At 42.1% G+C, this 24,155-nt stretch overlaps 1 long non-coding RNA gene across 1 annotated transcript in view; it reads left to right on the top strand.

The window, feature by feature from the left end:
* The window catches only part of LOC130266369 (uncharacterized), an 86,260-nt gene extending 66,675 nt beyond the window's left edge, over positions 1–19,585 (top strand). The window contains exon 3 of the long non-coding RNA XR_008842859.1: positions 19,248–19,585. This is a non-coding gene — a long non-coding RNA (uncharacterized LOC130266369). The remainder of the gene's footprint in view (positions 1–19,247) is intronic.
* Positions 19,586–24,155: the final 4,570 nt, after the last annotated feature.

Here is a 24,155-nt window from a genome sequence, read left to right as displayed (position 1 = left end):
CTGTGCTTTGCCTGCTTCCATATTTCAAAGGTTTGCAAGGATAAGATGAAAGTTTTAGGTAAGTTAATGCTTTTGAAACTCATGTGACCCTTCAAGTTCTTGGAACTGTAGCAGGAAAAGACTTTTAAAAAAGAAAAAGCATAGTTGTTTTTCATGTTAAAGCAAGTCCATAAAATCTGTGCAATTTAATGTACACTTCAGAGGTAAACTCCTTTTAGTCCACAAAATAAATTTGCTGCATTACATTAAATAAAAAGAAGACTTTTTTATACATCTTTATGTTCTTGCAGAACTATCAGTTGTTTCTAAGTTAGAATAATGGTAATTTGGCTTCATTCTTCATCCTTGGTTTCATCACTTGGCAGAATATTGCTGACACTGCAACACTAACACCTTTAGCAAACATGGATTGAGAAAATCGAAGGAAGAGCAGGCCTTTCATATTCTCATCTTTGTCTTTCTACAGGCTTTAACCCCACAATGCCTATAGATGCTGCAAATTCAGACAAATTAGGATCAATACCAATGCCACTGAAAAAGTATTTAAAAACAAAATACAATTAGAGGATGCAAAATTTATGCAGCAATGCGAGGAAGAGATGACCATCAGTGAGTTTCAATGAAATATCTGCTTTGTTTCACCATCTTCAATTTCATCATAATGGAATTTAATTTGTTTTTGGCATGTGTTTTTGTTTTATAATAAAACACTGTGCATTGAAAGCTTCAGCCTCTGCATGTTACATCTTGTCTTTTGAGGTAATCAAGGATATCAAGGATCCTCTTGTAATGGCTCTAGAGGTGGAGAATGCCTTCTATCACCTCAGAAGACAACTCCTGTCGTCATTTCTTGTTCTTATGGCTGCACAAGCAGCTCAAAAGGCAAGTCACGCTCAGTTCCTAACATAGGCAGCTGCTACTCATGGGATGCATTCCAGCCTAAACACTCTGTGGGCTGCTGCAAGCCCAAATCTCCTGGATGTCCAAGAGAGTTGGGGTTACGAATCTCCTTTCGTAAGGAACGTGCCAAAATGGCAGGTTTTTGAGTTCATTGCTGGAGATTCCCCACAGATACATTACTAATTTTGGGCATCTTTTGCATCTGTCACTGCATGTAAGTCAGTGATTCTGAAGTGATTCCACATGCAGCCAGACTTTGCTTTAAACCTCCCAGTGTGCACATACATTGACGTTTGTCAGTCCAGAAGAGACTTCCCTCTTCCTGTGCAAATTCAGTAGCCTGTTACAAGGGTTCTGCCTTACCTTTTTCTCCCAGGTGATGGAAATGTGAGCTTCTCTTTTTGTGGTATCTTTTAAGCTATTCTGGCTGCCAATTCCCTCTGCTTTTTTTTTTTTTTTTTTTTTTTATGAAGCAATGGGGGAATGTTTATGAAATGGTTGTATGTCATATGCGCTTTAATGGAAACTTGAGACAAATCTTCTCAGCTTTCCTTAACACTCTGTTCTTAAAAGCCAGATGTTGAAAAAGTTTCAAAAATGTATCTGTCATGCTCAGAATCCAAGCATTTGCACACAATCAATTTTAGACACGCAAGTAGTTTGCTGAATGCAAAAAGACTAATGGCAGCTGCTTGTAGGACTGATGCTCTGACCTGGATTCTTTCTGTTTTAGGAAGGTGAGATCTGGGGACTAAATCTTGATTCCAGATCAGGAATTTGCTCAACCCAGGCTTCCAGCACAGTCAGCTGGTGATCTGAGTGCTCATCATGGGGTGCCCCTTTTTTTCACTGCTTACATCCACAGCTTCAGGGAATTACATGGATGGATGAATACCTGAATTAAGGGAGGATACATTAGATAGACAAATTTATCTGATAAAGGTGCAAGTGCTCAGGCTGAAGTCTAGGGCCAGACTCCATCCTTAGTGGCTCTGCCTAGCACAGCAGGAGGACTGAGGTAGCACCATATTCCCCCTGCATTCCTCTGCTCTTGTTCAGCCCTTTCTATCTGCACAGGCACTTAGGCTGCAATTACTGGCCTCTGGTGAAGGTGGACCAAGGGAAGGCTGCTTGGTTCCATTCAGTCACTGACCTGTACTCAGTCAAAAACAAGGATAGCAAGGGCATGCAAATACTTGGGGAAAGAGCCACCCACTTCCGTGTTTTAGCTCCCTCATGAAGAGAAATTACTTGTTTTTCACTGAGGAGATGCCCTGCAGTGGTACCTTTTTTCCTTTCTCTGATTGGAAAATATTTTGTTGAGTTACTGTATGGCTTGGATCTTCCTTGACTGAAGCTTTTTTTGGGCCCGTATGGAAGCTGCAGTAGTCAATACCATCAGTTATCTCCCTTCACTAAGTAAAAACACAGGAATAGTGATGATTTAAAGAGAAATACCCAGGAATGTTTGTAGTCAAGCAGACCCTTTACTCTGAATACACTTTTCCTGAAGTGTACTGTAGTTCAGTTCTAGTATGCAATTGGTTAGCATACAACCATTTTTTAGGTTTTTAATTTACTCTAAGTTTGTTTCAGGGCATGAAATTTGGTAGCTGAAGCGGATGGGACTTCAGACAGTGCAGCCCCTGATTTTTTCAGCTGCTAATTTCCAGCCTGTTTTTAAAACTGTGTGCTCTTATTTTAATAATAAGATAATTTTACTCCATATTACTTTATATTGTGGAATTTTAGGTGAAGTATAAAAAAAAAAAAAATGTCTCTTTTTTTTCTGGCATAGTTTGCACTTTATGTCTCCGTCAAGTGCTTTTCTAAAGCTGTTTTTCCCAGACTGTGTGTTTTGCATGGGTGGGACAGTGGGTTATTGTTAGCCTGTTAGACACAACTCGGCTTGAATACCCTTCAGTAGTTTGGGAGGCAAGTCAGCTCTATTTGCATTTGTTCCAGTCACAAAGGTTTATAGGTCAGCAAAGGCTGGCTGGAAAAATTCAACATGCCAATGCACTATTCTTCTATGGTTGTCAGGAATTTAAACGTGCTGGTTTTTATATTTCTTCTTGGTCATGAATATATGATCGCACAGTCTGAAGTCGCTTTGTTTCTTCGGAGCTTGGTACCAGCTGGGACTAAGATGGAGGATGTGACTTGATGCCAGCTTTCCCCCCCTCTTTTGCCCACACTAATCAGCAGCAAATCAAATGTCCGTGCGGCTGGAGGCAGTGAGAGGGCACTGCTCACCACTGCACTGGAGTGCTGCCGGGTTTTTCTCTTCTGTGAAAAAGACTCCAGCTGAATAAAAGATGACATTTGTCCTTTAACAGAAAACATTGCATTAGCTTAATCTCCCTTCTGGTTTGGGTTTGGGTGCTCTTTTTTCTTTCTATTTAGGTATGTTTGGGTTACATCCTGAAATGTTTCCTGGTTGGTTAGATGCAGAGATGGTGTGGAGACCTTCATTCGTGTACAGACTGACAAAGAGTTGGCATCTTTTAGGATCCAGAAAATTGAAAGCCATTCATATATCTTTAATGTACACTCATAAAGATACCTCCTGAAAACTTTGGAGTATCACCAGCAGCCTGATTTTTGAGAGCTTGCAATCAAAGCTTAAAAAACATACTTAAAAAGAAAGCATTTCCTTAGCTTTGTTTTTCATTCTCTAGTTTTAGAGAAGGTATGGCCTTTTGCAGTTCTTAAAATGAAATATAGATTTATCTGCTGTAATTCGATTCCTTCCAAGCTGCATTTTGAATTTTAAATGGTGTGTCTGAACGCATTGTGCAGGATACTATTGCAGTTTTGCTGGGAGCTGACATCTCATTTCCAGGCTGGCTCACTGTAGCCCATTACCCTGAAACCCCTAAGCCCCGCTTGAGTTGGACTGATGTTAACTCAGTTACAAAAACCACTTATCTTTATAGCTGTAGCTTGAGATCTGAGAATTTTCTTATGAAGGAATAAAATAATGCCAGATCTCCTTTTAATATGCTCATTGAAATGCAAACTGTGACCTTTCTTGTTCTGTTGTAAAGAGTCTTCCTCTCTGTTTGGGGCTGTTTGGGGGCGTCACATGTGCAGCCTGGGGAGGCAGCAGCTCCCCCTCCTCCTGCTCCATTGGGGCAGCCAGGGAGCCCCGACCCTTTTGAATGCAGGATTCTGCCAAGTTGGCACCATCGTTCATGTTTATAGATTTAAATTCAGCACATGGCTTTAACTCTTCAGCTGCACTGGCTGCAAACAATTGCCCCAAACCAAACGCAAAGGTATAATCAGTTCATTGTCTCTGCCTTGCCAAGTTGCATCTGACCCTTAGAAATCCAGTTGGGAACGTTATTTTAAATGCCATCTTGGGTGAGACACATGCAGAGAGCAGAAGCATGCTTTACATGGGAATGTTTACAAAATATTAAACCTTTCAGGAAAGAAGTAGCTCCTAAAAGAAACATTTTAAAAAACCACATAAAGTATTGAGGGGAAGATAGTCTGGAATAATTGAAAAAGACTCCACAGTTAGAATACAATTAATCACAAAAAAAAAAAAAAAGTTACTTATGAACCTCCTTTTTCAGCCTACACAACTACTAATGTGTTGCAAACAGCATAAAATTGTTAGTCACTGGAAATTAGTCTGAGAAGAATATGTCATGGTTTGGTTGGAGGGTTTTTTACTTTAAAAAAAGCAGTTCAGTATGTTTTAGTAAATAAATATTTCAGTCAGTTTTGACTGTTCTATTAATTAAAATATTTTACCACTCATAAAATAATTTTTAAAATGCAACCATGATTGATTTATTAAGAATGTTTTCCACAGTTGGAGACATACTGCTCCATGGCTTTAATATTTAGTAAAGCAGCAATGATAACCTGATAGCAAATGTAGTCATGCTCTGAAATCTAATGTGAGTCTTAGCTTCAAAATGGACAAATAAATATTTAATACAGTAATTGGGTGAGGGCCATCCACCCAGTGAAAGCATAGGCTGAATCCCACGACCTGCAGGCACTGCTAAGGTTTGGGTATGGACAAAGACGCCAGGAAATGCAATTTCCAGGTGTTTAGCTGCTGCCTTTTATCTGAATGAAATATTTTTTCTAACTTGCTCACATGCTTCATACTTACAAGCCTCTCAGTTATGACTCTTGGATACAAAAATAGTATGGTTTTAGCACCTGTATTCAATTATATTAGAGTTACAACAGGGTTGGGGAGTGGAGGATTTACCTGTTTTTTCCCAACAATTTGCAAGGCATAAAGCACTTTGCATGAGACAAAATAGCTCTTTCATTCACAAATTATTTTCTTTAGCATTGAGTTCTGGATGCAGGTGGGTAGTGATCTGTCTGTAAAGCATTCAGTGTTATCAAAGGGGAATTTGATAAGTCTCTTTCTGGGATTTTAGTATCTTCATAATCATAGATGTGATGTAGCCTATGGGAAGCTTCTTTGTAGCTAGCTCTGAAAACAGATGAAGAACAACAAAGCATCTCAGCTACATTGTAAACAAGTACCTATTCTGATTTTAGAATAAAAACAATTTCTCTTATATTTTTCTCTCAAACCCTGTTGAGTGTTTTGGTAGAGAATGCACTTAAAATAGCTTTCTTTTTGGCAATTATTTTATTCTTCAAAGTGAATAATTCTTTTGTAGTATATCAAATAAACTACATTAATCATTTTTTGACATTTTACTTCTACTTGATGTGTGTGTGTGTGTGTGTGTGTGTGTGTGTGTGTGTGTGTGTGTATACATCCGCATGTGCTCTTCCATTGTTTCTGGAATTTTAAGGAAGTGAGAAGCACACAAACTGAAGAGTCTCTAATGGTTTGCTTGCTATAGAAAACAGATTTATTTTTATAAAAATACACACTGTTTTCTGACCTAGTGTGAAGATGCTGTATTTATACAAACGCTAATGCCAGAAACGCAGCTGTTACGTTACTTTGTGCTTTTATTGGTGTGGTTTCCACCAGCTCCTAAACCCCTTGGATCACTCCTGAGTGAAAGCCAAAGTTGCAGGCACAGCTTGGATGCATGCCCTTGTTAGTCCTGGACTGCACTGGATTTTTTGGTGGTTGCAGCCATGATCAATAGGTGGATTTTTGGGTTTGGTTTGGTTTTGTGGAATTGGTTTTGAATAGTGAAGGGAAAATGCAGAAATTGCTTATTGAGATTTCAGTGCCACAGAAGAGGAGCAAGCAGACTACTGACATATCACAGTAATTCTGGATGATGACAAATCCTTTAATTAGGTGTGTGCAGTGTGAGAAACCCCATGGATAAAGTTGTTTAGAGTTTGCAGTTTTCTAGAGAGAAAAAATCATAAATCAGCCTTGGAGAATTGCTTTATTTTAAGGTGGAAAAAGGACATGGGATTTTCTCACCTGGTGCTTAAGTTTTTCTCTACAAGGCAGCTTGTCCTCCCTCCTCCTCTGTGCCCCAGGAGCTGACAGCCTGTCAGGGTCTGCCTCTGGGGATGTGGCAGTGGCAGCTCGCTGACATGGATGTTGGCTGATCCCAGGATCATCTTTCTATACTGTGTTCTTTGCCTTTCCTCCCCAACTGAAGTCTGAAACCAAGCCGTGTGCCCAAGAACTAGAGTTTGCAAAGGCTGATCAGTGCCAGGAGTATTCTGTGATGAAGGGTAGAGGAGGGAGAGAGAGACTATTGGAGTCAGTTGTTGGGAAGCCTCATCTCTGTTCACCTCTTGCTCTGACTAAGGCATAGTGGGAAACTGAAAGGACCAATTCAGTTAACAAACAGAATTTGGATCCCTGTGAAGGACCCGTGTTTTCCTCCTGCCAAATCTTTGAAAGATCAGAAAAAAAGTTTTGCTCTTATTGACTTTAATGCACCCCCTTCCATCCCCTGCTTCAGGACACATATATGTAATCTTCACTCATACTGAGAAAATGGTATTGGAAAAGCCAAGAACATGCCTGATGTAATGAAGAATCCCCTTATAATGGTGACCATTTCTCATTATGAAAAGTTCTGGTTATTCTTTCTGTCCCGTGAGCCTCAGCACAAAAACGCACTGTCCCACTAAGCATAGCTTTACTCCTCATTTTCCCCCGTGCTGTTATTTTATCTCAGTTTTTTTTCATTGATCCATTAAATTAGGAAACACTTCTGAACAGTTTCTCTCATTGAATTCAGGTTATCAGAAAAGTAGATGCTGATTTTAGTTTTTGCAATGAAAGTTTTTAGGAACATAACCAATTAAGTTTAAAATACTCTTTAGAAAGCATTTAGCAATCTAAAACATAAACTTCTATAGAATTTTGAATAGTACTTCACTGCTTGGTGCACATCCATGTGGACTAACTGCACAATGAAATGTCTAAGCAGATGGGTTACTTTATACAACACTACTTGAAATTAGTTTAATTATATTAAGGCAGGAATCATGGCACTGCCTGATAATCCTTTTCATTTCTGCTACACACAGGAGTTTAAGGATATTTCTAGTGTGAGCACAAGTAGTTCTTTGAGCAAGGGTTCTTTGAGGATTGGGATGAAGGACAGAACTCCTTTTGATTGCTCCATTTGTTTGTCCCTACACTGAAGTTCAAGTCAAAGGCACACACAGAACAGGTGCACCTGACAAAGGACATTTTGAACTCCTTGGCCCTTCCAGAGATAGTGGAAGGAGCACAGGAACCCCAGGTCTGTGCCATGTAAGGAATATCTCCCTTGCCAATATTGTTGTGCAGTATTTCACAGCAGTTGCCCCCTGTAAGAAGGGGATATTCTGCACCCTTTGCAATACCAAACCTAAACAGAAGTGGGTTTAATTGTGACCATGGTTCTCCTGTCCCAGTGCACTGTTCTGGCACTCAGAGCTGGAGATGAACTCAGGGTAGGAAACTGGTGAGACACAGGAGAAAAATTGTTTCTTTCCTTGTATCAAGGTCACCCTGACCCCTCCATGCCCTTCCTAGTGTCACCACATTAGCACCAGCTTTGACACTTAGAGCTGACCTGTGAGACGGTGCAACCACAGGCTGAGAATGAGTAAAAAAAAGAATGGCATAGAAATTTGTGGGAAAAACAGTGAGGGGATTGCCAGCCATATACATTTCATATATAAATTGGTTTTTCTTAGAAGGGAGATTTGCACTTGCTGCGTTTAGTGGACTTGTATTTGTCCAACATGCAACTGAGTTAGGTGTTGTATATAGTCCCTCTGGGATTTTTTTGACATAACCAAAGGATTTTTACTTTGCAGGGAATGTTAGCCTGGAATGTGGCCAGGTCTGACCACTCTGTGTAAATTTTGGATGTCTGAAGGGGGAGATGCCATGCTTGGTTAGGCTCCTTCTGGCATGTCTTGTGGGGAGTGTTCTCTTCCCTTGGTGAGGTCAGAGGGCTGCTGCTGGAGGGAAAGCTCTAGCTAGGCACATCCTGTAGTGTAGAGGGATCACTCAAAGAATAATTGCCATGGAAGATTAATACTGCATTTCATTTATTTTTAATGGTGATGACTCTGGTTTTGCAGTCACTCTTTCTTTCTCTGTGTGCATCTGATGCTAGAAAATTCTAAGTTGCACAAGAAATACAAGTGAATAATTTGCTCTCAAATGCATTTTACAATGCTTCACCTAAAAACATGTACTTCTAAACAATGCAAAAATGAACCAAGACCAAGAACCAAATGTAGTTGTTCTTTTTTCTGATGAACATGCTTTCTTTATACAAGCTTCCAGGTGTAAATACTGGTATTATGTGTATGCTATAGATGTATTGTTGTTTAATAGTGATATCAGCCAGAGAAACTGCTTTTCATGCATTTTTGCATTAATCTAGCTCTTTTATTACTTTCTCTAACTTGAAAAATTTTCTGTTTCCTCAGAAGGGCAGGAATCTAACAGAAAAGTAATTATTTACCACAAATATGGGTTTTTTTCCTAAATAAAGAAATACAGTAGTTGCAGTATTCAGTCTAGAATCAGTGGCAAAGTTTGAGGATCAGGTAATTTGGCAGAGTAGCAGAATTCTGGCAGAATAGGAAGTCCTCAGGTGGCACTCACTTGAGTGCAGGTTACAGCTTCAAGTCTATGTAAGTGTTGAGATACCAGACTTTGGAAAATTGTAGCTTTTCATTGCATAAGAAACATGTAAAATATTTTTAGGGAGTTTAACACTTACTAGCACTCTGATCTTTGCACAGCAAAACCTTTGGTAACCAAAGTAACTGGTGTTAAAATGTTGAGACTAAAGTAGGTTTTATCAGTATTTCTGTCAGCATTGCATAACTCAAGATGACTCATAAATCTACTAGTGCCTTGTAGTTAAATGGGTTTAAGTATCTGGAAGATCATTTCACAGGTATAATTCCCACTGGCAGTGAGTGAGGACCAGCTGCACTCCTGGAGTTCTGGTACTGGCAGGGGAAAGCTGTGGAAACTGTGTGCTCCCAATCCTGCAGGGAAGTTCTCCACCTGCCTCTACAGACAGCATGTCCATCCAAGTATTTCCCAGCTGCAGGGGCCAGTGAAAGATGCTGTCACACTTCACTGAAGCATGACAGATACCCAAACATTGGTCTGAGTAAGAGTGTCAAAGGTTCTATTGTTTTTGTAGTTTATTAGTTCTTGAAGGAATTTTAAAACAGAAAAATGAATTCACTTGCTAACTGCTACATTTTCTGAGCACTTCTGAATAGCTGCTGGCTACTGTCTTTGGATATAATGATGGAGTTCAGGCAAATTCATCAGCAAGTGTATTGGAAAACTTTATGGCTGTATAAAGAACCTGTGCTATCCTCTGCTGATGGCCTTTGCAGCCTTCTCAAAGCAGATGCTTTAGTAATGTTATTTTATAGAAAATACACACAATAAACATCCTCTGGCACTTCAAAGTTGGTAAATCTGCACCCTGAATGGAAAGCTACAAATATGCACTGTGCTTTTAGCCTCTTGATATGCCTTAAAACTTCTATATCTTGGCTAATTTCTGCCTTCCAACTAGTAGTTGGCAGGGAAGACTGGGAGCTGCTCTTCAGAAGCAATGCTTGATGGATCTGTCACTAGCATGCTGCTCTGCAAAAATTCCATGTGAATTGGGCATGAAGGCCACCACCCTTCAGTACATCTGAGTTCTGCTTAGCAGAGGGCAAGTGGGAAAGGAGTTTGAAATGGCTCAGCTATAGAGGTGTCACCCCTGGTTCAGCCTCCCAAGAAGATAAAGAAACCAGAGGCTTAGGGAACTCCATTCTGTGGAGTTTAGGGCATCATTCCATTAGCAGGAACTCTTCTAATGTAAAATTGTGCAAATTAACACTGTAAGTAAGTTGCTACCTCAGAAAGACATGACACATGATAAGGTAATGGGTTGCAGGACATAGACAGAATGACCTGCATAAAAATTGACTCTAGTTCCATAGTTTTGGGTACACCAGAGAGCAAGGAGAGCGAGCCTGAGCTGACCAAAAAGTGAGGTGGGAGAAAGCTTGGTTAGTAGCTAAGTAGTCACTGACAGTCTAATCCTTCTGGCTGAGGATACTCTGGCTAAAGCCTCAAGGACTTTCATGGGCCCGAGCAGGTGGAGAAAGCTCCATGGCAGACCTTCTACGTATCATTAAAGGCAGAAAACAGACATCTTTGCAGGTTCAACATCATAACTTCCTTGTCTGAAATAATGCTATTTATTTACAATATTGTATTTTGGGGAGGGGGTGTTTGAGGCATAATATGGTTTTTTTCAGAGACTTTCTGTCACTTGGAAAATACTGCAGTACCTTTCAAAAGCTGTTTTTGTCAATTTATAACTGGTTACATTCAGCCCTTGCTGATAAGAAAATCATCTGATATATGAAAAAAACCACAGTACTGCATTTTCCTTCCTATATTATAGATGGACACTTATAGATGAAAGCCCTTCCCATTAGTTAAATAATAAATAAAGAGTTGCATGTTTTCTTTCAAATGAAACATTTTAATTGTTCCTGATCATCCCAAGCCAATGCAACTGATACAGTGATAACTCTAAATATCAGCCTCACACAATCAACATAAAAGGGCATTATTTGCCCAACTGTGCTGAAAGCACCATACTTACTTAAAAAGAAGATATTAAAGGATAGAAAATAGTTTTTCAAACTGATTTTATTTTATGTTGTGTTCAAGCACTGATCTTGTGATTAGTTTTGACTTATATTTTAAAAACAAAATCTTCATATTTTCAGGGAGCACTCTTTGATTAGCTGTATGGTTGTTATAGCTCTCTTCTCCTTCCTCCCCCATTTATATAATATTTGCCAATATTTGATACTTTAAGGTTGAAATAACAACAGGTAACACTAAATCACAGACCTCTTGAATTAAAGGGACTTCGGAAGTCAGAGATACTACTTTATTTCCACATTGAGTTACTAAGCTTGTTTTAAAGGCAGCATTTAAATTTATTTCTTAGCCTCTCCTTCTTCCCCAAAGATTCAACACATCCCCCAAACCACTGCGCTTACTCCCAGCCTTTCCCTGTATTGTATTTCTCCTCATTAATATCTGTACTTTTTCCAAAGTGCACAGTGTACCACAGCAGTGCCCTAAAATTCAGAAGAGATCTCAAGTTCTCCTGTAGTACTAATGAGTATCATTAGTAAATTCTGGAGAGCAGGTAACAAATAATTAATGACAAAGAAACCCATTTTATAAAAAATAGTGGCTAGAAGTTGAAAATAATGCACTGCACTTTCATACATTTCTGCATTTCATTCAGTCTTTCATACCTTGACCACTGCCTTGGCCAGGTTTTTGTTGAAGATGTTTACTCCACAATTGATACACACAGCCATTTTTTAATTAAAAAGTTCCTTTCTTTTGCACAATATCTGTGAAAGTGCTCAAATATTCACCACGGAGCTTGGAACTAGGTATTGGCTGATGATGACTTAGAAACAAGTATGAGCTTGCAGTCCTGAACCACGTGCTCTGCTTTTCTATACCAGATGTTTAAACTGAATGACAGCTCAAGCCTGGTCACTATCTTCCCTCCAGCAAGATAACCAGACTGTATCAGACTTGTCCTCAGAGGGGTATTTGCCTCCAGCCTTGTCCCTGCACAGCCCAGGTCCCAGGGTGATGTGAAACAGCCTGATCCTCATTGAGTTACCAGTGCTTAGACCAGCCCAGCAGAGGACCTCCTCTGAAACCTGGAAAAAGAAGGGTGGGGAAGCTTCTTCTGTAGTTTGCTTCATATGGATTCTGCTTTGTCACTTTCGTAGCCTTTCCCTCTGCAGTTGAACAAGGGTTTTATTGTGTGAGAAACTCTGTCATGGTTTAAGCCCAGGTAGAAACTCAGTCCCATGCAGCCGCTCGCTCCCTCATGCCAGGAGAGAATCAGAAAAAAAAAGTGAGAAAAAGGGAAAAAATTCATGAGATGAACACATTTTAATAGGGAAAGCAAAAGCGTGTGCACAAGCAAGGCAAAACAAAGGATTCACTCCCCATTTCCCTTGGACAGGCAGGTGCTCAGCCATCCCAGGAAAGCCAGGCTCCATCACAGGTCACAGTGACTTGGGAAAACAAACACCATCACTCCAAATAGCACTTCCTTCCTCCTCCTCTCCCCCCAGCTTTGTATACTGGAATGATGCTATATGGTCTGGGATGTCCCTGTGGCCAGCTGGGCTCAGCTGTCCTGGATGTGTACCCTCCCAACACCTTGTGCCCCCCAGGCCCTCACTGGTGGGGTGGGAGAGGAGCAGAAAAGTCCCTGGCTGTGTGCATGCCCTGCTCAGCAGTAACTAAAACATGCCTGTGTTATCAGCACTGTTCCAGCACAAATGCAAAACACTGCCACTACCAGCTGCTGGGAGGAAATTTAATTACCAGCCAAAACCAGCACAAATCCTGAGTCTTTTCAAGTCCTGAGGTTTAAGGTCTGTGAGTGGGGAAAAGATCAGACCTGTGGCCCCATGACATTCTCATCCTGACACACGTTTTCCCTGTATCCTCTTGGCAGCCCTGGGTATCCTATTGAGCCTCAGGTGGTTGGTGCAGTGTCCTCATAGTGTGGTGGGCTGCTCTGGCAGGGTGCCCCTGGGTAGAGTTGGGGCCAGCCCCTCTCTCCATCCTGCTCCTGGTATTGGAGTGGTTGGCAGAGGGGATGGAGCCGTTCCTCAGGTGCTGCTTGAGCCACTGAGGTCACTTCAGGTGAAAGAAAACATCCTAAATGGCACACAGCCTATGGAGTGGTGCAAGAGCTCAGCAAGGGGAAGGGAAAGGGAAAGGGAAGGGGAAAGAGAAGAGGAAGAGGAAGTCACCTGAAACTCCCAAGGGACTCTCACACTCCTCATGACATCAGGTTCTCCTGTGCCGTTTATTAGGGAGGGTGCTGAAGGGTAGAAAATATTTTAGAGACTTTTTTATTTTATGTTCATTTATGCCTGTTTTCCCCCATGTATAACTTTGGGTCTTTTTGTACCAAAGCTCCCATGAAGTGCTGATCAAGGGAAGAGGTATATTACACCCCATTGTAAGGTTGAAAACACACTTATTCAGCCAAACATACTTTGAAATACTGGCAAAGCATCAGCCTGCTCAGTTCAGGTTGGAAGCAGTTCAGGTAGTGTCTGAGGCTGTATCCTCTATAGTTCAATAAATCAGCAACTCATCGTGCAATTAATATTCTTTTGCCACTAAAATACACCTCAAAAACAGAAGCTGTTGTTTCAAAGGAATGCAGACTTGCTTACCATGTACCCTGATGTAACTGAATAACTGACCAATAACTGAAGTACTTTTATTAAACAAACCCATGCACATGGATTTTTTTAATCTTAAACTTTTCTATTCATAAAATGCTGAACTCAGCATGGTGAGCATAAGAAGTTGATTTTTTTTTAATTATGGGGAATTAGCAATGTAAGAAAAGATACTTTTTAAAAGTTTTATTTTTAAAGCATTTTCACTGCAGAAAAGGCATACTGAGATTTTCCATTAGAAATAATCATGCACTAACTCAGAACTTTGGGGTGAAAATCAGATTGAATTGTTATATGTATTTTTTTAAGAAAAATGTTTTAGTTAATAAGGTGATGAAGTTAGTGCGAGTTTTTTTAATTGATACTTGTTAACTACTCTGCAGAGGAATAACTTTTAAAATGCTATTTCTGCAATTAAAATTTGAGATTGTATATTACAAATATGTGAGATTTTTACTTAATTTGCAAAAAGGGCTGTTGCTCAAAAGGCATTAGAATCAAAGTCCTTGTTTTTGCTAAGCACTCAACATGGTCAGGCCCAAGTTCAGAGTCCCTGTCCACTGCTGCCACCTCGAAGTTCAGGAATTCGGATAACTTCAAACTACTCAGTATGCTCCAGGTTCTTTAAATGACCAAGGAAATAATTTCTAGGAGTTTTTCAATGAGGAGTGGGTTTTTGTCTGAAGTGAACAGAAAGTATGGGCTATAAAAGCTTCAATGGACTTTTTTTTCAGTTCTTGCCCTGGTCTTCCCCAAATAATGCCAATTTTCTATTCATTTTCTGCTAATTGCATGTGTAGACGGATTTTCGAGCCTTCTGTGGTGGCTCCAACTCAGAGAATTTCCTGCAAAGCAGTCAAGTTCCAGAGGAACTGGTCTGTGGTTCAGGCATGTCCTGGTTTGAGCTCCCTCTCACCCTGAGATCTGGGTCTCTGTCAGCATCTCGACAGAAGCAACAAGTCCTGTGTTCTGCATGTGGAGCAAATAATGCATGAATGTATGAAAACTGCAAGGCTTTCTGCTGTGAGGAACATGCTGAACACAAATCAGTGTGTCTCCCATTGGTTTTCCTCAGTTAAGGAAAAATATCCCTCCCATTTTATAGCTTCCCATCTTGATGCTATAAAATGTAAAGGTGGGCAAGGCATTTTTGGGTTATGCCAAGCTGTGTTTGGTGGGTTCCCTCAGACTGTGCTGTGAAAGAGCCACAATTCTCACTAATCTTCATTCAATGAGATTCAATCATAGAAAATTCTAAATAGGTTTAGATAGGATGGCAATTTTTGGATTAAAGATAATGCATCTTAAAATAGCAAGGCAGAAATTTAAAAGCAAATCTAGAAAACCCAATAAGGCATGAATCATTCAATAAAATAAGATCTAATGGTAGGAGTGTATTACAGTAGAGTTCAAGTAATCTTTGATTTTTTTTTTTCCATCACCTGTTAGATTTTGTATGTAAATTTAATAACTTACAGCTCCTGGAAACATACTTTGATTTAGCAGATCTCTGTCTCCATGTGAGAGATTTAGTCACAAGTGTATTTAAACTGGGAGAAGACCAATACAGATTTATTTTACAAAACACACAATCCTGGGAGTCCCATACAAGCTTTTGCACGAATTCCTGACAGATATATCTGTATCAAAACAAGCAGGCAGAATGTACTTGGCCACTTTTTCTAATGTCAGGATACCCTTAAAAGTGCAATTGAATTAACCCTGATTTCACGACTCCAGCTCATTTTTCACTCTATACTTTAAAACAATTCAAAATTTAATCTATTGAAACTTTAAAAAATCCATGGAAGGTGTCTTTGAGTGCATGGTTTATGGGGAGGAAACTAATGTCATACGAGAAAATGCAGAAACCTGGCTTGTCCTACTGTCCTATGCTACAAGTAAATTCATCAACCAAAATCCATGTTTGTTGTGACATAAAGAAACCAGAGCTAGGAAAGAACACTTGGCTAGGTTGGCTTACACTTGGGGGTGGTTGATTTTGACTTTTTTAATCCATTTAACAGAGTCATTTAACAGTCTGGGGGTTTATCCCACTTCTTGCATTATTTTTCTACTTGGTATCAGCCTTACTTTCTAAGAGTGTATGTCTTGTTCTGGAAGATATGAATACTGCTGTTACAAGGTTTACATAAGAAGAGTATGGCTTTTGTGCAGAGGATTACCTGCAGCTGAGTGTTGGAAACTACATTAAGAAAGATGCTGCAGTACTTTCTCATCTCCTAAGCTCCTTTTTTTATCCACTTGCCTTTTCTTTCAAAATTAACAGTGTCCATTGTGAACATAGGAAGTTTAACTCTTAGTTTCCCTACATTTTCATCAATAAATCACTTACCAGGTTCATTTTTCTATTAATTATGAAGGTACAAGGGGATGAGTTGTACCTTCTCCAAAAAAACAGATTTCTGTAAATCACAGATTTTATCAGAAGCAATCCATCATTCTGTAGGAAAATGAAAGAGCTGCTTTCACATTCAGGTTCTTCTGTTTGTTTTTGTTGTTTTTTTTTTCATTGAAAATGCTCACATATTAGCCAACAGTTCCAGTTGACTTAGGACATTTCTTCTACCTAGGTAATTTAGGATTCCAGAATGTGATTATAGCAGCTTTTTATAAGTATATTTCTCATGAAATAGAAGTCCTGAACTGAGGCAAGAATGGAAAAAATACTTTATAAGGAGAAACTTGAATTTTCCTTTCTCCAGATCAGAAGAATGCCTTCAAAATAATATTCAAATCCTTTATAGATTTTGTTTGGAGTATTTAAACTGTTTTTCTCCTGGAATCATTTCTTCAGCCTTGGTCAAGCTTGCCCTGAGAGAGGCTGGTTTCAACTTATTAACAGTGTTCCAAGAATATTTCACCCCAAAAGGCCACCACCATTCCATTGGGAAGATGCTGCTCTTTGTGTCTGAAATAACAACATGTTGCCCCTTATCAGAGTTTCAGTAATTTGTGTCTAGCATATATTCAGGCAACTGTTTGCTCTTCACCAAAACATACCGTGTGTCATCCTGGAAGGTGGCATCTGACCACACTTAGTGCAAGGTCGTTGCTGTTGGCATCATTATGATGCAATATAGAAGCTTATTGTGCCAAAGACTCAGCTGCCCTTTGGGGCTCTAAATCTCCTGTGCTGTTCAAGAAGGAATTCATGGTGCAATCTCTTTGCAGTGAGTTCTTGCCAGACTCATTCACCTTGAAAAACTATTTTCTTCCTAAATACTCTCCTGTTTAACTGTGCAAGGCGTGTTGCCTGTGATTTCTGGATTTATCCCGTTCACAGGTTTGTTTCCAGAGGTGTCTGAAGGCTCCTGTAAAAGTTAGCACAAGCATTTATTTTATTACAGGTTTCTTTGAGTTATGAGTTTCAGCTCTAGGCACATTAAAAACACTGAAAATACTCAAGAAGGATGAAAATTCAGAAGAAGCTGAAAAAAAGTGTTACTGGAACAATAATCCAAAATAACCACAAACTCAGACAGCCAGTAAATGCACTGTGTCCTTCCCTGCTGCCCTGACATGGATCTTCCTGCCTCAGGCAGCGTGAAAGGAATGTGCATTCCCTGCAGCCTCCCAGTCTTTTGTGTCAAAGGAAAAGGAAACCTGACTTTGGCCTGTCAGGTGATTTCAGTGGTCACTTGGTAGTCTTTGCCCTCAGTTCAGCACATGCAGGAGAGCCCATGTGGACCCTGAGCTGTCACTAGTTACAGGAGCTCAGCTAGTGCCCGCTGTGTCTGCTTGGAAACAAACCAGCAATGCTCAGCAGCCCATTACACCCCCTCAAAGCATTGCTGGAATTGCCAACTGTACAAAATGTATGAGTCAAACCTTCCCCAATCTTAATACTTAAAAAGAAGATATTAAGGGGTAGAAAACGGGTTTTAAAACTGATTTTATTTTGTGTTCTAGCACTATAATGCTGAGAAAACCAGTTTTATTAACCTGGGATAATGGGAAATGCTCCCTAATCTCCTAGTGCCTGGTAGTTTTTGCTTTAGAACTGTGCCTTGTATGGAACAAAGGGCGTGTATTTGGCAGAAACCCACGAGGGCAGATGTTTGACTTTTTGTTTTTAACACACTGAAATTATAAGTCGGTTAATGTTGGTTCCTCACATGTTCCTTGGTTGTGAACTCTGACAAGGGTTTGCCCCTGCCAGTGGGATCCAGGGGAAGGCTGCTTCCAGCACACAGTGCCAGTATCTGCGGTGCTTTATCAGGAGTTTGGACTCCCAGGGTGGAGGGGGTACTTGTGCCAAAATATTACTCTTAAAATGAGGGTAGTATCTCTCCTTTAGCTCATGGGATTACCATGAATATGAATTAGAGGATCTCTGAGAAGCGTCCAAGGACCAAGTGGTAAATAGTGCCACAGGAAAACCTTGTCATTCAGACTCTGATGGGTAGTTTGAGAAGCATCCAGCAAACAAGACATGGCACTGCACCTTGTTGGTGAGGAGAGTATAAAATAGGGTAGCCACCAATATTGGCATTGTTTTGTTTCATCCAGTTCCTGAAGCTGGGCCCCAGCAGGAAAGAGGGAAGGCCCATGAGTGAGAATTGTACCATACAAACAAGGGCTGTATACAAGAAATGCTGCTTGCTTCACAGCAGATTTTATCCCTGTTTTTCTCTACTTGATTCTATACACTTTAATCCTCTTTGAACAAGATTAACCCTTGTTTCAATATAGTTTTGACATGTGTGTGCATGTGTCTGTGTGTCAGTGCACATGCTTGAGCAAGTTGTTTTTTGCAAGTTAGGTGAGGGGGTTAATAGCAAATGGCATGAACAGAGATTTTATCCTGTAGCAGTCTGCTAAGATCCAAATGAGTCATCAGGAGGAGTTGAAAATTCCAAACCATCCCAGAGTGGTACTTGAGCCATCTGATGGCAATAAGAAAATTCTCTATTTCAAGCATCTCCATAAACAACACAGTCGTTGGTGATTCCCTCTTTTCCCTTGACAATGCCCTGCCTTGTCAGCACTCTATTCTCTACCTGCTCCCATTTGCCTCCCCAGCCAAAACACCCAGTTTCTTTTTGCAGTTTTAGCTTCCCTGTTCAGAAAGAGTCTATTCCCACCTTCTGCACACAGCTTGCCTCCCTTGCACCAGTCTCCATCACTTTACCAACACCCTTCTCCCTTCTTTTCCTTCTATTCTGGTTTAAAAGTTTTAGTTTTTCTGTACTGAAATCAAGCAACTTGCACTGGGCTGTCTGGATGCCACAGGAGAATCATTAAGAGCAGAGGATGGTGGTTTTGTGGTGCCCAGGCAGACAGTTCCACCATCCCAGACAGAAGGACAGAGCTCTGGTGTCAGGCAGGTCTGTCTCCATCTCCCCAGCAGCATGGTTTGTGAAAGTGAGGGCTTTCAGATTTTCTCTGTCAAACCTCAGGAAGCCCCTGGCTGGTGTACACAAGCTGAGGCTTTCTCACCTTGGCAGCCTGGCCAGAGTGAAGCAGCAAACTCCACCTCCTTACCAAGCCATTCCCATCCTAACCCCTGCTCCAAACATGGGCAAGCAGGAGCTTCTCAAAGAGGTTTCCATCATTTGGCAGCATGTCCAAACAGTCTTTGATATGCTCCTTTTCAGAAAGGCCTGAGATGTTTGGCTGAAGATTTTCAAACAAGTCATCCCCGAGGCGCACACCTGGTTTCAGCCAAACAGTTGAAGCTTGGCAAACTCTTTAACCAACTGAAAATGTAGTCTTCCAATAGAAGGCATCTGGCAATCATTCCACCTGGCAGTTATGCCAGCCCCACCTCTCATTTTTTGGATCATTTATTAAAGCAATGAAGAATTTTAAGGGAGTATTTTTTTCATTAGAATTTAATAATATATAACCATGCTGCTTCCTCATACTCCTTTGAGCTACAAACCGTAGAGACAGAATATCAAACCAGCATGTGGAGTTTGGAATCACTAGCAATTCCCATAGGCTTCAAAATACTGGGAATTTTGTAATTGAACATGTAAAGAAAAAATATGCTAAAATTGTTACTTACTTTTCCCATCTTGAATACTCTCAGTATACCTTTAATTATTTTAAAAGCATGTTTTTACTTTGGAAGAAAGGAGAAGGCTTTTACTCACTTTGACTTAAGTAACTATTAGTATTTTTGTAGCTAAAGGATTATATCCTCCAAAGAATTCTCTAGCCTCTGAAGCCAAACATGTATCTAAAGAACTGGGGCCTGCCTTTTCAAGACTTTATGGGCTGTGGTTTGCTTGGTCTGCACTTTGCTTTTTTATTGGATGCCAATTCAAATGCAAAACTTTCAGGTGTAACAAGTTGTTCTTCATGTTGCACAGCAGAGTATGCTTTATACTGATGTGTGAAGGGATGAAAATGTTCCTGACAGTCGTAGTCACAGTATGACTTCGTTGAGCTGCCCAATGTGGTTTCACCTATTAAAAGGATAAACAGATTATAGCCAGTAAAAACTTTTATAGAATGTCAGTAGTAGGAAGAAAAAGTACAAAACTTTGTCATCCCTGATCAGCTCTCCGAGTCACCAAATGCTTTAGAGGAAAGGGGAGGAGTCTGAAAAACACACATCTGTTAATATGCAGATGGGGAAAATTCTTAAGACAAGTTATTAACTAGCAGGTCCTAAAAGTGGGGCTCTATAAAGGAATTTGTGTCTGCAGCCTGTCATTTCTGTTGTTGGGCAGAATGTCGATGGATGTGCTGATTAGTGCCAGTGAGATTATAGCTGCTCAGGATGAATTTAGTACCATGCTGCAGACTGAGCATGCTGAGGAGATGGAGCATACCTGGCCTGATTCGTGCCTGGATCAATTGGACTTGCTGGAGCCACCCAGCAGGTGACAGCCAGAATTCATAGTCTGCAAAAAAAGGGGAGAGGGGGGAGGGCAGGGGGTGGTTAATAAGTCAAATGAATGTATGCTTGCCTTCAGAAAAGAGGGTGCTTTAGTTTAGTGCACACACCCCCAGCCAAATAAAGGGTTCGTCTGCAGAAGAGACTGTAAGTGATGATAAGTAAAGATTAAATGGGAATAAATGGCAAGACAGTCACAGGTGAAATTTTGGAGCAGCTGGATGTAAAACAAGGGAAGGATTACAAAAGAAGTTAAGAAGGCAAGTTGGGACAGGGAAGGGAAGGGAAGGGAAGGGAAGGGAAGGGAAGGGAAGGGAAGGGAAGGGAAGGGAAGGGAAGGGAAGGGAAGGGAAGGGAAGGGAAGGGAAGGGAAGGGAAGGGAAGGGAAGGGAAGGGAAGGGAAGGGAAGGGAAGTTTGCCGGGGTAGGGGTCTCGCGCAGCGCCGCGGGAGCGCGGGTCCGGCCTGCGCGTGCACGCGCCTTTGTGCGCGCCCCCGGGCCCCTGAGCACGCGCGTGCCCCGAGCCAGGGCCCCTCGGGCGCGGGCGCGGCCCCGCCGAGCAGCGGGCGCTGTGCTGGAGCTTCGCAGCTTCACTTCCCAGCCAGCGCCTCCGGGAGCGCTCGGACCGCCCGGCTCTGCCCGAGACAAACCCCGGCCCTGGGACAGGGGGAGCCGGGTGACCGAGCCCTCGCGGGAGACACAACCGTCAGACGTTGGAGCGCTCTGAAAAACAGTTGTTAAATATTTTGATTACTGTATAGAGCGTATTTATTACTCCCATTTCTGTCTGAGGATCTGCGATGCCGCGTGCGAGTTAATCACAGCATTGCAGTGGGAAATACTTTCATTATAGGAGTACTCGGATGAGTTTAAATTACACACTTCGTGGGATTTTAATTGTAATATCTCTTTATATAAATAACCTTGTAAATACTCTTTTAACCTCACTGGATGGGAATACATTAATTTACAATCGCGATAAGATTTACACTTTTTTTTTTTTATAGGGTTTTTTCCCAAAAGAAGAGCTGATGATGAGCGGATTGCAGGAAATTCTGTTCATTAGTCGGCGGCTCTGTGCCAGAGGCCTCACGTGGTCGCCTAACGACGCGCAAACAGCAGAATTAATTAATATTCCCGGCGAGCTCCCGGGCGCGAAGGGGTTAACGCGGCCGGGCCCGCGCGGGCCTCCCTCACTCGCCCCTTTCTTTTTTCCCTCCTTAATTAATCATGCGCTGCTCCGCGATTTCAATATGGAGATGGCCAGCAATTATTAATGAGCCCGCGGGCTGTCCCGCGGCGCCTCGGGACGAGTCGCGGCCGCTGCGCCCCGGTGGGTGTGAAACCTGCGCGCACAAAGGCTCCTCCTCACCGGGAACACGCCCCAAATCCATAAATAAATAACGAGGGAAGGGCTTTTGTTCGTCGGGCCGCTGGCGCATGACCTTGCGGCTGAGCCGCGCTGCGCCGTGTCCCTGCGCTGTGCCCGGAGAGGGGAAAGCAGGGGGCGCGGGCAAAGCCTGCCAGCCGTTCCCTGCCAGGAGGGGGAACGGGGGGTTGGATTTAAAGGGAAATAGTACAAATAACCCCCAGATCCAGCTCTGCCGAGCGGGAATGTGCAGGGGTGGAGGATTTGAGAGGGCAATAACACGAGTCCCCGCCGATGCAGCGCTCCGCCGCACCGCGCAGTGCCCCGCGCTGACCCCGCGCACAACATGGCCGTGCTCGCCCGGCCCCGCTCCCGCTCCTCCCCAGCCTCGGCGGCGGCTCGGGGGCTCCCGCGGCACCACCCCGCTCTCCTTACGCATTTATTTCTTATTTATTTTCACTCCACCCACCCCTCTGTTTTTTGGGTGGACGGTGGGTTTCTTTTTTTTTTTTTTTAATCTCCTTTCCTCCTCCTGCCGGTATGCCCGCTATCCACACCATGCAGTGCACGACTAGGTAAAAACCCCTAACGGGCAGCTGCTTCAATTAGTCGCGTTGGTTTTTTTACGGAGCCTCGGTAAACGAGGAGCAGCCCAAGGTGGGAGGAGGAAGCGCGGAGCGGAAGGGAGCGGGGATGAGCGGTGAGGATAACAAAGAGTCAGGTGCAGCGCCGTACGGCGCCCTCCCGGCCGCTCGTGGACGGCTCTGGTCTTTAAGCACTCCCCTCACAATTAAATAAGAGAACGGGAAAGCCGCGGAGGCAAAAGCCGCGTTGGTGCCGGCGGCTGCGGCGCTGGGAGAGGCGAGTGCGGGGAGCGGGCGACGGGCGGCCGTCCCACGGGACAGCCGCGGAAGGTGCGCACGGCCGCAGCCGCGCTCGGAGCTCCGGCAGGGCCGGGCAGCGCCGCGGGACTCCAGCGGGCGCACGGACGGGGAGTTCAGCAATGGCGAAGGGGAGGCGGCGGGGGGGAGGGGGGTAAGAAAAGAAAAAAATTAAAAAGGGGGATCAGGATATGATAAACAGCACTGGAAAATGGCAGGAGGATAATGTTTACTTTTGAATCCCTGGCCCGCTGCCAGGGTGGCGCTGGTTTTTAGGTTAGCAGAGGTTGGGAGGAAGGGCCAGACTGAGGCGGGGCTTGCTGCTGTCAAGGAAAAAAAAAAAAAAAAAGGGCTGCAAATTGCTGTTCTCAGCTTTTTTTCTCTCCTCTCCTCCACCCCCGCCCTCCCCCGAAAAAAGGCAGTGCTTTCTCTTGGGCTCTTAAAAATCATGCAGAATTTTAACCATCTGCTGTACCCGGAGCTCTTCGCTGGTGCTGCACAGCTGAATTTTTGCAAAGGGAAGAAATTGCAAAGCTTTCAGAAATAGAAAACTGTTTGTAAGCGTGTAAAATATTTTAGGGACTCCTTTCTTTAAAGAAAGAGTCTATTTAATTATGGACTGAGAAGTGGGTATTAACAGAGCTGAAATGTTTTTAGCCTATTGTGGATTTTTAGCCAGAAGAGACACAGGTGTACTGCTCTATCACAGCTTTGCATGAGCATGAGCTTTGAGAGACTCGGGAAGTGTACACTGATGGGAGCTGATCATTTCTATAACCGTGATTTTTTTTTTTTTTTATTTCGAGGCTCATTCTGGAAGTGTAGATGTAGCTGAATGCAGCAAAGTCATCCTTTTACCAGCTGCGTGTGTATATATGGGAGTAAAATTATTTAATGAGCAATATGGGGACTGGCAAAGGAACCATGTAACTGCCACGGCCTCCTGAACTACCATAGTATGTCCAGTGCACAAAGGGACACTATTCCTTAATAATAAAGGATGGGGAAAAGGCTTTTGAATTGGTGAAGCTTAAAGGAGAAAGTAGAAGGAGTCTTTAATGTAGAATCCTTATTTCCCATAAATTAGATTAACTGCTTAAATGCCATGAACAGCAAATTAAATATTTCAGATGTTCATAAATCAGAATATAATGTTTGTCCGGAGTTAGAGCTAAGAAAATTGGAGGCTATTGGCTCATAATTCATCTACATATTTAAGATCAATTAGCAAGAAAAGGAAAAAGAGATTGTACTGAAATATTGGAGGCATTTAGTCCCTTTTAAAATGCAGTTTGGATTTTCTCTTTTAAGATCTGTCAATATGATTGTTACTTTAAGTCGCTAGTTATTGTTTGTAATTGTGAGGACTGTATTTTCTTTAAATGAAACCTCTACAAATAAATATTAAG

Source organism: Oenanthe melanoleuca, chromosome 1A (assembly GCF_029582105.1).
Source record: "Oenanthe melanoleuca isolate GR-GAL-2019-014 chromosome 1A, OMel1.0, whole genome shotgun sequence".
In the NCBI taxonomy this organism is placed as follows: Eukaryota; Metazoa; Chordata; class Aves; order Passeriformes; family Muscicapidae; genus Oenanthe; species Oenanthe melanoleuca.
The sequence above is the reverse complement of the archived record's forward strand: the minus strand, read 5'-3'. Positions and strand labels throughout refer to the sequence as shown.